The sequence below is a fragment of the Spea bombifrons genome, chromosome 5 (genome assembly GCF_027358695.1).
Source record: "Spea bombifrons isolate aSpeBom1 chromosome 5, aSpeBom1.2.pri, whole genome shotgun sequence".
In the NCBI taxonomy this organism is placed as follows: Eukaryota; Metazoa; Chordata; class Amphibia; order Anura; family Pelobatidae; genus Spea; species Spea bombifrons.
The window spans coordinates 44381183-44393650 of NC_071091.1; the positions used below are offsets into that span (position 1 = coordinate 44381183).

The 12468-nt window shown below is 42.1% G+C and overlaps 1 long non-coding RNA gene across 1 annotated transcript in view; it reads left to right on the top strand.

The window, feature by feature from the left end:
- The first annotated feature begins 4637 nt into the window (after nt 1-4637).
- Nucleotides 4638-12468, top strand: part of LOC128497328 (uncharacterized) — a 72867-nt gene continuing 65036 nt past the window's right edge. The window contains exon 1 of the long non-coding RNA XR_008354297.1: nt 4638-4696. This is a non-coding gene — a long non-coding RNA (uncharacterized LOC128497328). The remainder of the gene's footprint in view (nt 4697-12468) is intronic.

The following is a 12468-nucleotide window of genomic DNA, read 5'->3' on the forward strand; positions in this document are numbered from 1 at the left end:
GCAATGTGGTAGTTACCGTCCCATATCCTTGTTAAACACCGATTTGAAGCTGTTTGTGAAGATACTCGCTAACAGAATGAAACCTTTCATGCTATCCTTGGTACACCCGGATCAGACAGGCTTCATCCCCGGCCGAGAAGCCAGGGACAGTACCATCAGAGCCCTTACACTTATGCACTTTGTAAAACGCACCTCTACCCCGACCATGCTCCTTTCCACAGACGCTGAGAAGGCCTTTGACAGAGTGGACTAGCCTTTTATGTTGTCCACCCTGGTTCATATGGATTTACTTACCTGGATCAGGTCTTTATACTCCACACCCACGGCCCAAGTTCGGGTTAATGGCTCCTTTTCCGACTCCTTCGCTATCCGAAACAGGACTAGGCAGGGTTGCCCGTTGTCCCCGCTATTCTTTGTGCTCTCTCTGGAGCCTTTCCTTCAGGCTATCAGGATGAACCCTGACATTTGCTGGCTCTGGGTGGGGAACACACACACCATAAGATTTCTCTTCTTTGTCTCTCTACCCCCTACCACCCCCCCTTCCCTTTTACTCTTTTCCCTTGTGTACCTCCCTTTCATGTGTCTAGCTCCTCATACATGCCTGGGCTTCCTGAACTCGCGCTGTTTATGACATTTTGTGTATACAATGATATACTATATTGCTCACCTACGTTCACGCATGTTCATTGTTACAGCTGCTGTATTAGACACTTACATTTTGTTTAATATATTGTATGGAGCTACCTCCCCGATACTTTGTGTTACTTCCTTTACCCCCCCTTTTCCCTTCTGTACCCTTTTTGGAATATTAAAAATAAAGATACTCTGATTTACACTAAAAATAGTATCCTGTAGGCTACTATGTAAGGGTTGGGTGTGGCTCAAGAAAAGTTTATGTGGGGTACGTTTGCAATTGGGAATGTTGTAAAATATAAATTGGGTCATTGTTCATCAGTGGCATCTACTGTGTGGAAGAACAATTCACAATTATATTTCTGGCATGTTCCTACGGTTTTGAATGAAAGCCAATCCTATCTGAAAAAAGTATGTATGATTTGTGTGGATGCATTAAACAAGGAAAATCTTAATGAAACCCACATATGGGTAAAAATGTAAAAAAACTTACGTTAGTGAAGGGGGTAAATCGTATATAATAACGTGATATGTAAGTTGGTAATGGTTTTTAAAACATCCACTGGGCTCGTTTGCTTGATATTAATATTTTGAAATCTAAATGTTTTATTAATATACTTAATCAACAAATATTAGGTGATTTGATTTTATTGGAAGAAATCTCTTTTAGGCATTAAATCTGTGCATATAATTTCATTCCCCATCACGCCATCCCAGTTTTTCTGATGGTAGGCGGAAAAAACGAATTGGGAGAAGATGCATTAAAGTCTGTGTATATAATTTTGAATTAGTGATACATATATATAATCTCATATAAAATGTTTTTTTTTCTTTTCTAGTGATTTCGGTTTATACCAATGGCACAATCTTCTCCACTGAAACCGATATAGCTTTCTATGTGTTAACCAGTGAGAGTGGTCCTTTTGATTTTACCTGGGATTTCGGAGACCAAACATCTGATCAAACAAAAACATTCAGTGTATTTAAAAGATACTATGTTCCAAACAGGTTTGTTTGTTTTTGACTATTTACAATCATAAAAGTATAATTAAAATTAGTCTATAGATCAGGCAGCCTATAGAGTTTTTTTACCCTGTGTATAGTGGCAGTACGTATGGGTTTGTTCTTTCCCCTCAGGATAAGCGTCTGAAAGATGGCAAAGAGTTAAAAAAAAAAAAAAAAAAAAAAAAAAAAGGCCCTCCTCCTACCTATAAAAAGCGGCAACCTGGTAGCAGGATCAGTTTTTTCTTGTCCCTTGCAGGCATCGTAATTCAAGGAGGTCTTCAGAGCGGTGCGGCACACGGGTTGTTGCCAGGGGGGGATGAGAGTTCCACTGTCTGTTAAACTTCCCAGGTGGAAGACTGCTGATGCGCGCCTCGTACAGGTTACAGGTCCAATGTTTATAGTAGCGGAGCAGACGCAGTGAAGTGGAACGCCCGCCCGGGTGGCTATGTGTTCCTCTGTTTGTTCCTATGGCGCTATCTGTAAGTCTAGGCATTTAGCCTGTGCTGAGTGTAACACGCCGCTGCCAGACGGATACAGAAAAAAGACATGCCAACAGTGTGCTGCAGACATCATGGCTAAAGAGAGGCAAAAATAAATGCAATCTTTTTTATGCTGGTTTCAAGACAATTTATCACAGACCTTTCAAGCTTTTAAGGATGCCGCTAAACCTCCTACACCTGAGATGCCAGAAAGAAAGCGGAAAAGGCGTTTATCATCTGCATCGTCTTCTGGAGAGTGTTCCCATTTTTCGTCTGACACATCAAGTTACTATGATTATGAAGAGGATTTAGGTTTTTCTTTTCAAGAAATCAGCAAGTTTATTAAAGAGGTTAACTACGTTCTACAACTGCATCTGGGAGCAAAAAAAAAAGGGCTTCCGGTTCTTCCGAAGGTTATGGAATTGATGCAGAGAGAATGGCATAACTCTAGCAAAAGGAAATTTTTTTTCTAAACATTTCAAACAGTTATTTAGGTTTCAGGAAGATGTTAAATGGGAAGACCTTCCAAAAGTGGATGTACAGATCGCACAGCTTGCCAAAAAAAACACGCTTCCTATAGGGGAGGTAGGGGGCCTCAAGGACGCTAGGGACAAAAGAGCGGAAACAGCCGGTTGGAGAATCTTTCAAGCGGCCAGAAAAGATCTGAAACCGACATGGACCAGAAAATATCCACCAGGCAGGATAAGCCCACAAAGTGGGAGGTTGCCTTCAACATTTCCAAGAAGCATAGTTTCAAACTACAGACAAATAGTGTCTGTAGGTTACAAAATCAGATACAATCGCTTCCTGTGTTCTTCATACCTGACCAGAAGAAAAAACAAACTGTTGGCGGCAGTATCGAATTTATTGAAAAAAGGAGTCATCGAACATGTTCCCTTGATTCATCAGTGGCGAGGAGTTTCCAGATTTCAAAAGAAGTTATGCAACATCTCAATTGGTGGAAGGTAAGGTCAAACCTTGCCAGCGGTCTCTGCTTTTAACCAGTAGACTGGTCCATCATCACAACAGATGCGTCAGAAACAGGATGGGGAGCTCACCTACGGTTTCACAGAGCCCAGGGAAAATGGTCACCAAAAGAAGCAAGGCACTCTTCCAATTACAGAGAATTGAATGTGGTGTTTCAAGCCCTAAAAGCGTTTGAACCGTGCATAAGAAACCAGCGTGTGAAAATTCAGTCAGACAATGCTACTACAGTGTCTTAACTCAACAGGCAAGGGGGCACAAGAGCTTGGAAGCTACTATGTCTTTGTGCAGAGATCAGAAAATTTGGGCATCTGGAAGTAGACCTCATGGCTACAGGGTTAAACATGAAAGTTCATCTGTTTGCTTCCCTTCAGCCTAGCATATGTATTTCCACCGGTGGCGCTTATCCCATGTGTTCTTCTAAAGATCAAGCCAGAGTTCTCGCAGTCCTAACCTTCTGTCCGAACAGGGGCTGGTTCTCAGACCTGCTTCAGATGGCAATTTGTTTTTGGGAACTTTCGGCAGCTATAGATGGAAAATCACAATGTTCTATTGCATACCATTCGGATGTTTCGATTATCGGCGTGGATGCTGCAAGGATGATTTTAAAGGAGGAGGTGTATTCGTGGCAATATGGCCAGTCTTTTGCTGAATTCAATGAGAGGTTCTACGTCGGTAATTTACCTCAGAACTTAGTTGTGCTATGATCACGGTTTGCAGAGTTACCCTCCCTCTATCCCGGTCATTTTACAGTTTCTCCAGATGGGTTTTGGTGCAGGTCTTGGCTTTTAGCCATTTCTTAATTAATTAGTTGGCTTCGGATCCTTTTATTAAGCGATTATTATTTTTTACGCTATTACGATAAAAAAGCCTCCTACTAAATCATTCGTTCTTCCTTGGGATCTGTCTCTGGTTCTTAAGGCTTTATGTACAGCTCCCTTTGAACCTTTACAGGAAGTGTCACTAAAATTCCTCTCCCTAAAAACTGCATTTTTAGTCGCCATCAAGTGAACTAGGAGAGTGAGTGAACTTCAAGCTCTCTCGGCTTCCAGTGAGTTCCTGGTTTTTCATCAGGATAAAGTAGTTCTGCATCTTCGACTGTCCTTTCTGCCTAAAGTGTTGTCGCAAAGTAACATTAACCAGCCTATAGTCCTACCTTCCTGTTATCCTAATCCAACATCTCTGGAAGAGAGCATGTGGCATACCGCTTCTACCACCAGCCTTTGTCAAAGTTTGTGGTAGTCATTTCTTGTACTTCAGGTATAAATATATAGTTCCTGGTATATTATTATTATATTGAATAATGAAACATTGCTGTATTTATTGTTAATTTCAATGTTTTTGTGTTTTCATAGGTATTCTATTAGAGTGAATGCGTCAAATCAAACCAGCAATTTTGTTTCAGATATACACACTATAGTTGTGCAAAAAAGAATAGATCCCAACCGCCTTGCAGCCAGTTCATCTGCATTAGTAAATTCGACAGTAACTTTAAATTGCAGAATCAACTCTGGAACGAATGTTAATTATTTATGGAATTTTGGTGATGGAACAGTTAGACTTGGAGAAAGCCTTGAAACATATACATATATGAGGTAAGGAGATTTTTACGTTTTAAGATCTCTAATAAAAAATGAAAGTTGCTCATTAAAATGACTAGAACATGTTTTATCTTATATTCCATACCCTGTTTTTAATCATCATTTTTATTATCAATACTATCAAAAAAACTTTCTTCACACAATTTGGCAATATGCCAAGCCACTTATCAAAGTTAGGAAATCAATCTAGCTATAAAATGTTTTCTAACTCACGCACCTGCTTTTGAGGGCTACAGTGACACTCCTCTTTCTGGCTTACGGTTAATGAGCGATTCAGTCCTCAAGTGCTCAAGGGCCCAATTTAGTGAATAATTATACACTTACATAAGTTACTTAATTGGAGAGGTCTTTGTTACAAATTGGATTTGAGAGGGGGCATAGAGGTATACAGGTACCTATGTAACAGTTTAGTCACTGGCATTAGATGTCTCCTCCTCAACTTACTATTACTATTACAGTTGTAGAGATCAGTCTTTAGTTTTGTGAACAACACAAAACAATTCAATAAAAATATTGGCAACAAAACTAGGCGTTACACTGTGGTTGCTCACAGCGTGACTGACTTGTGTTTTAGTTGTTTAAATACAACTCTGTTGCTGAGTAGAGTTTGTTAAGGCAGTTGCCCATTTATGCTACCAGCAAAACCTCTAGTTTTTGGACAACAAAAACCATTTATATTGATAAATGTTAATGACAAAATTAGACAATTGACTGAACTGGAGCACAGTGTGACTGTGTTTTAGTTGTTGAAATACTGTTCTTGAGTAGAGTTTATTAAGACAGTTGTCTATTTAAGCTACCAGCAAAACCTCTGGTTTGTGGAAAAACTCATAGAGAAATAATGTGCACGCTCTGCACAGTGTATTTTAATTGAAATTTTGTTCCAGGATTGGGTTTAAAACATCTGCACATTTACACTAAACAAAATAATTAATACATTATTAATATTGGTGTCAAATCAGGCAGGGTAGGGGACTTTTTTTTTTACAGGTGACTGCATTTGGAGGCAGGCATGTATGAAAAAGTAGTCAGTAGTAGTAGTATTCCAGTCCCAAGTAGGCTGAAGCCTTCTTACTCAGTCAGAGTTACCGCACACAGCAGCAGCACAAAACATCATCGCTCTTACAGTGGTAAAATATTGTCTACCCCACCTATTAAATTAAGGTGTGATTTTTAGTTCCTACCAAATGCTCACAGAGGAGTCATGTTCTGATGCATTGGTTGGATCAAAGTTGAAGATTGCTTGTAAGATGTTCTATGGTAAAACAAAGAATAAAATAACTAGCAGTGCCACCATAACCACCACTGGTGCCACCACTACTGCAACTGCTGCCATAACTAGAATATTTCTAATTTCCTAAAGTAAGGATAGGCGGGCACTGTTGAAGGATAGCAGCAGATATACTATATGATTGGGCCTTGTGCAAATGTAAAAAAGGATATGATCACTGACAGTGACACATCTTCCGGTAATTCCTCTGTTAGATGTATTGCTTGTTCCACTCTGGAGAAACAGCAACTGCAGGATTCCCCTGGTTCCCCTACATCCACTAGCACTAGTACCATCACCACCGTCACAAATACTCTTGTGGGGAAAACATGCTACTACCATTGTTTTACAGCTGTTGTATAGCTCCTCAGAAATGTGTGGGATGAGTTTGAGAGTATAAGAGATGGGCGCACCGCAAGGAAGTGAGCCTGGGTGTGAGGACAACCTAACTGCTTGCCATGCAGAAGATTAATATCTAATCAAGAGACTAATGAATGTAGAGACTAATGAATGTTTACAAAAATTGATTTAACTACAGACAGGAGGCTCATATTTGCTTAACCTTATTTACTGTGTCACCATAGCAGCAAAGACATATTAGCATTAGTAAAGAAACCAATCAGAACACAGCATAGCCAATAAGACTGTTAACATCCCAGAATCCTCCTCTTTCTTTGCTGCTGTCACCAGTGTCAGGTCAGTCAAGAACCTCTCATTTGGGCATTATCTGTATTTAGTACATTTTGGTTTATATTTTATATATACCGTATTGGCTTGGATATAGGCCGCCCCCGTATATAGGCCGCACCCTAAAAGTTTGGTGCTTTTTTAAAAAAAGTTTTTTTCTTTAAAAAAAAGCACCAAAAAACATGCTGCCACTCTGTCCTCTCCCCCCCCCGAGATATGCTGCCACTCTGTCATCCCCCTCCGAGATACGCTGCCACTCTGTCCTCTCCCCCTCCCCGAGATACACTGCCACTCTGTCCTCTCCCCCTCCCCGAGATACGCTGCCACTCTGTCCTCTCCCCCTCCCCGAGATATGCTGCCACTCTGTCCTCCCCCCCCTCGAGATACGCTGCCACTCTGTCCTCCCCCCCTTCGAGATACGCTGCCACTCTGTCCTCCCCCCCCTCGAGATATGCTGCCACTCTGTCCTCCCCGCGATATGCTGCCACTCTGTCCCCCCCCCACTTACCAGAGCAGACTCCCGGGTGTCTTACGGGGCCGGAGGGGGACATCTATGCACATCGTGTATACAACTCCCGGTACCGGCACTCAGCGGAAGTGCCGGCACCGGAAGTTGTATACGCGTATTGCGTAGATGTCTTCCGCCGGCCCTGCAAGACACCCGGGAGTCTGCCCTGGTAAGTCGGGGGGGTTAGAATGCATCGTGCGCACGTTCACCGGCAACGGCGCATCGCCGCTGTCGGTGAACGTCCGTGCGATGCGCTTAGACAACCTCCCGTGCCGGTACTCCCCCCCCATGGGAAGTGCTGGCACGGGAGGCTGTCTGAGCGTATCAGAGAGTAGGATACAGGTCCCCTGCACCGCTGCGGGGGATCTGTATCCTAACCCCGCTGCCTGCCCGGCGCCCGGGACTGCATGTCCCGGGCGTCGGGCGCTAGACCCCGAATATAGGCCGCACCCCCACTTTAAAGACTTAAAGTGGGGGAAAAAAGTGCGGCCTATATTCGGGCCGATACGGTATGTTTTTCCCTTTTTTATGTTCTTTTTATTGTAAGTATTGTTTTTTGTGATTTATTTACTTTTTGTGTTTATTTTTATATTACATTTTTACCTTGTTGTTTTCATTTTTCGAGGATTATCAGGAATCCGCGTTTTCTCTGTATTTTTTTCTGTTCTTCCTACATCTGTCCTTTGTTCTGACGCCGAGATTCCATCTTTGTTTCGACGTTTCTCTGCGCCATTACTTCTTCTTTCTTCTTCTTCTATCTTCTTCTGCTGTCCTATCTGATGTAACGGCTTCCGGCATGAAAGTCGGAAAGCGGTTACATTACACTGCTGATGTCACCCGGAAGTTCGTTGGAGGACAGGATGCTAATAATGGCGGCCTCCAGGTCCGCAGATAATGAGATAAAACCCGGTTTAAATGGTCCTCCAATGAGGCACAGACGCTGCGATCTCTATACAAGTCTGTAGGGACTTGCATAGAGATCAGTGTGATCGGTGCAGGGGGATCGCGGGGAGGAGAGTGAGAAACCATGTTTCTCACCCTCCTCCCATGCTGAAAAAAGAAACTGAGAAAAAAAAACGGTTAGTCAAAAAAAGAAAAAAAAAATTAAAATACAATAAATAATAATTAAAAAAAAAACAATAAAGTGAGCCAAGTGATGTCATTGTGACATAAATGGCAGTAATGACATGTGCAAGAGGTCCCTAAGAGGATCTCTAACCATGTAAAAAAAAAATATATATATATATATATATTTAAAATAAAAAAATGTAAAAAATATATAAAAAAGATAATAAAAAAAAATTATAAAACCTTACATCCCATTGCCCTAGCATACCTTCTACCCAGTATAACCCTCCTGCCCCGTTCACAACCCTCAAAACCGTTAAGCCATAAGCATAAAAATCCTACAAAAAATTAGGTATTTCTGAAATCAGGACACCTGAATTGATAAACTTGGAGGGGATTTTCCATCACTTTACCTAATTTTGTGAGGATTCAGAGGGAAAATATAAAAAAATTAGGTGGCTTTTTCAAATTTTTGCTAGTTTTTTTACTAAATTTCTCATTCTAAATTTTCAGCTAATGGTATCAAAAGAAAGCTCTATCTCTCCTTGAAAAAACAATATATAGTTTATATGGGTACATTATTCACAGGAAAAGAGAATAATCGCTCACCCGACATAGCGCAAAAATGGCAAAACTGCACCGGGACTTGAGGTACCAAAAACCCCTGGGATTGAAGGGGTTAAGGTTATTAATACTTGGATAAAACAAAATAATAAAAATTAACACGTGAACAAATGTCTTATATTAAATTGCCTATATTTTTATTTTAAATTAAAAAAAGAACTTTAATGAAAATGAACAAAAATGAAAACATGAACAAATTAATTACATTAAATTGCCTATATTGATTTTTATTTTCTATAAAAAAAAATCAACAACATAGCACTGGGGCGTCCAACGTGTGGCCCGCAGGCCAAATGTGGCCCGCCAGACTTCAAGGTGCAGCACGGTGTGTGCAAGACGGCCACCTAATAAAATGAAAGCGGCCGACATGCACACGCGGCAGTCTTACCACCTCACCTCGCGGCCGCACCACGTGAACGTTGCTCTGCCGCTAAGTGAGTTCGTAAGACAGCCAAGTGTGCACGCTGGCCGCTTTAATTTTATTAGGCGCACACACTCAGTGGCAGTGCCTCAGTGAGGCTCTTCATCCAGCCCCTTTCAAGACGTGACGCTCAAGGGGGCAGGCTTACAGAAGAGTTCCTCCTGACAGGAGAGGATCATCATGTCAGAGGAGAGCAGGAAAAAAAGAAAAGTGAAAACGTAAGTTTAAAAAAAAAAAAAGGTTGGGGGTTCGAGGAAAGTGGACCTATATTTAAGGGAGGGGTGGAATTCCCTTGGGACATCATTAAAACTTAAATAATACAAAAGGGGATGGCTGGGTTTTGAAATGACAAAATTTGGGGGACCGAATGGACGTGGTGACGTAGCACGCTGTACGTCTCACGTGCTGCGTAACACGGCGGCTGGTGCCGACCTGGACCTTGGGCGGATGAGGGGAGCGGCGAGAATGGCGGGAGCGGCGAGCTACTGACTCACCGTTGTTGGTGTCCGGACCGCGGGAGCTTGGACTTGGCGATCCGCACCGGACCAGCGAAGCAGGCAAAGCAGGCTCTAGGAGAGGATTGGGAGCGGCGCGGGCGAGAACGCCGCGGCAAGTGCGGTGAGAACGCCGCGACAATCGCAATAAGCGCGGCACGTAGTAAGCGCGGCATGAACGCCGCGGGAATTTAGATTGAGCGGCGTAGAGCCGTTGGAAAACATGTTTGTGCTGCAAGAGTGAGCGGCGTGGAGCCAATAGAAGCCAACAGAAGATATTCTGACGACGTCTGAATTACTGAGCAACGCTACAATTTTGCTTCAGAAGGGTGAGCAGTGATTATTTGGCGTACTATACTAACCCAGATCTGCATTTCACCCTGGCCTGAGGACTCCCATACTATGCCGTTATACATTTAAGTACAAGAGAGAACTTTATTTCCCCATCCGAAGCTGCTTTATGATATAATGAATCTAGCTATCTATCTTATATTGAATTGATGATTTTTAAACGACTTTTTGTTTCTTTCTTTTTTCCTCTTGATTCTGAGAGGGATAAGGAATCTGGATATATAAATACTAAGGTATATAAAGACTCATAGATATTAAGGAACAATTTTTTTTTTTTTTTTTTTTCTTTCTCGTTAATATCTTGGGATTATATTAAGACGTGTACAATTCTACTGATACTGCTCTTCATTAATATCTTGGTTTAGCAGATCAAGTTCTTAAGAGCCATCTGAATATATTTATGTGTTTTGAAAGAAGATCAATAGCTAAGTTGGTCTCCTTTAATTTATTATTTAAATCATGGCCCCCAAGAAAGATAGAGAGAGGGAAAAGGAAAGAGACAAGGAAAAACGGTTAAGCATCGATAAATCAAAGACTCTGACAAATTATTATTCTCCCAAAGCTGGGAACAATACATCAAAACCGTTGCATGAATCCCTTCTGGATCCACAAAATAACATTCGTATGGACGCTCAATTGGAGTCTCCACAGCCTGAGCCATTACAATATACTAGAGTTTTGAATACAAACGAGCTATACTCTAAGCTAAGCGCAGAGATGAAAAGTAATACAGATGCCCTGAAACAAGGGATGGAAGACATAGCAAATAAGCTTACTGCTCAATCTACGATAATGCAGGGGCTACAATCTGAAATTGAGTCTCTGAAACAAGAAAATAAGGATCTCAGATCTAACATTCAAGCAATGGAAAGTAAATTAACTCACTTTGAAGATCTATCTATATATAGCTCCCATATTCATTTTTTTTTTTTTTTTTTTTTCTCTTTATCCATATACTTCTCACGTTAACATCACACTCACTTTTATTTATATTTTAATATTTGCACGTGGGAACAATCCCTTAATGTAGAAGATTATTTTATATATATTTTTCGCCATATGAATTATACAAAGGATTATATATTGCACCTTACACTATACAAATATTTATAGTTCCCTTAATAATATAATAGTCCGCTCCCACATTCATTTTTTTTTTTTTTTTTTAATCCATATATACTTCGCACTTTAATACCACACACACTCTATATATATTTAATTACACGTGGGAACAATCCCTTAATGTAGAAGATTATCATATATCACATATATATGAATTCTTAGTACACGACTTAATGAGGACACTTACTATAAGCATTATACACACGTTTTTATCAACTACATACACTTAAGCGGGAATAACCCTCCAAGTAACTCATTACTATACTATATCCTTTGATTTATATATATATATATATATATATATATATATATATTTTTATTTTTTTTTTTTCATCCTTTGAATTATACACAAGATTATATATCTCACATGTTTTTATGCGGGATTAACCCGCCAATGTAGAAGATTTTGTACACGACTTAATTTACAAGAACACTTATTATAAGTATTATATATACCGTATTGGCTCGGATATAGGCCGCCCCCGTATATAGGCCGCACCCTAAAAGTTTGGTGCTTTTTTAAAGAAAAAGTTTTTTTTCTTTAAAAAAGCACCAAAAAAAAACATGCTGCCACTCTGTCCCCCCCCCCCGATATGCTGCCACTCTGTCCTCCCCCCCCGAGATACGCTGCCGCTGTCCTCCCTCCCCGCGATACGCTGCCGCTGTCCTCCCTCCCCGAGATCCGCTGCCGCTGTCCTCCCTCCCCGAGATCCGCTGCCGCTGTCCTCCCTCCCCGAGATCCGCTGCCGCTGTCCTCCCTCCCCGCGATCCGCTGCCGCTGTCCTCCCTCCCCGCGATACGCTGCCGCTGTCCTCCTCTGCCCCCCCCTCCTCGACTTACCGGAGCAGACTCCCGGGTGTCTTGCGGGGCCGGCGAGGGACATCTACGCAATACGCGTATGCAACTTCCGGTACCGGAAGTTGCATGCGCGTATTGCGTAAATGTCTCCCGCCGGCCCCGCAAGACACCCGGGAGTCTGCTCCGGTAAGTCGGGGGTGGGCAGAGGTAAAACGCTTAGATAACCTCCCGTGCCGGCACCCCCCCCCGTGGGAAGTGCTGGCAGGGGAGGCTGTCTGAGCGTATCGGGGAGAAGGATGCAGGTCCCCTGCACCGCTGCGGGGGATCTGTATCTTAACCCCGCTGCCTGCCCGGCGCCCGGGACTGCATGTCCCGGGCGTCGGGCGCTAGAGCCCGAATATAGGCCGCACCCCCACTTTAAAA